Source organism: Tachysurus vachellii, chromosome 3 (assembly GCF_030014155.1).
Source record: "Tachysurus vachellii isolate PV-2020 chromosome 3, HZAU_Pvac_v1, whole genome shotgun sequence".
Lineage (NCBI taxonomy): Eukaryota > Metazoa > Chordata > Actinopteri > Siluriformes > Bagridae > Tachysurus > Tachysurus vachellii.
Window position 1 is genome coordinate 28,046,088 of NC_083462.1, and position 1,592 is coordinate 28,047,679.

Sequence of the window (1,592 nt, forward strand, 5' to 3'; positions counted from 1 at the left end):
AAAGAGAGAAAAGGCTGCAGAGCTGTTTAACTAAACCAGATTCTGCATTGTTTTTGCAAAATCTGGTTTATTGGAATTGCAGTCATTCATATGAAGCCGTTTGCTCCGTTTTGAAAGTTTACAGATTTGCTGGTGTTTTGTTCACCAGCAGACTTTATATGTGACCAGCTTCAAAAAATTTACATATAGAAAATTTATAAAGAAATGTATTATCCACATTTTAATACAAAAAACATGAATTACACTCAGAAACTAAAGGTGCGATGACATTTTTAGATAATAATAGAGAAAAATTGTTCTGTACGAAAAACATTCTGTACGACGTATATATTTATGACATTGTGCAACCAACAAAAATAGTCAAAGAATGCTCTATAATTTACAGTAAATAAATAAAGCATCTCTGATTTATGAGATTGTACTAATGAAAAGGTCATTAAAGGTAGTTGAGTGATCACGTATGGAGACACAGATCAATTCTGGTATTTTTAAAGACCAGAAGATGTTAAAATCAGAAGTCTTGGTCATATGTGAAAAAACATCCTTACCTCAATACCTAGACATTTTTGTGATACACAGATTGTATCATAACATTTAGTTTTGTTGAAGCACCATTAAGAACAGTGAAGCCATATTGTGAGTTTAGATTTTTCTTTCCTTGGTGATTTTACAAAAATGTAAGTGATTAACTAGAGAAAATAAAACCCTCAGTACACAAGTTTAATGTCTTCTCAGTTACCTGTAAGAATGAGTAACAATCAAGTAATAAAAGCACTGCCAGTACCGATGATGATGCACATGCAATACTCAGACTAGTTTATCCTGATGTTATATCACAATCGTATCCCCCAGCCATACACGAGCCTTAGAGATGATTATTAACACTGTGTTTAATCTGGAATCTGCTCATTTCCCCGTCTCTGAGACATAGTGCTCCTAGTAATGACGGATTTTTCTTATAAGAATATCAGGGTAACTGATGCTGTCATTTCTTTTAGCACTTATCTTTTGACAAACCTCCAGAAATGATTATTATTGTCATCCATGTGTTCATAACTGTTCTATGGATTTATATATAATTCTAGCAGCAATATAATTAAACATATTATTTACATTGTCTGGAATTTTGTTTGTGATATTTATTCTGTTTTTACCATTTACTTACCGTACGTAGATTTCTATAGTTATGTGTAATTGATATAATGACTTGCTTTTTATTTTCATTTAACCCTTGTGTGGTGTTCGTATTTGTGTTACTCAGCCAGTGTTCGTGGGTCTGGTGGACCTGCTGCATTTTTGGGTTTTTAATTCAACACAATCAACAATTTTATGTTAAAATACTCTACAGATGTTTACTTCATCCCAATTACAAGCAATATAAACAGCATATATGGTTAATATTTGCCCTTTACCTTTATTACATCACATCTTTTAATTAAAGTGCTACTTGTTTTTTGTTGTTTTTTAATAAAATGTAATGCAAAAAGAAAATCAAATTTAATCAAGTTATGAGTGTAAAAAAATAAACAAATTTACAAGGAAGCAAAGTTTTTCAAAACTATTGGTGTTTATGAATATGGGTCCCACAGACC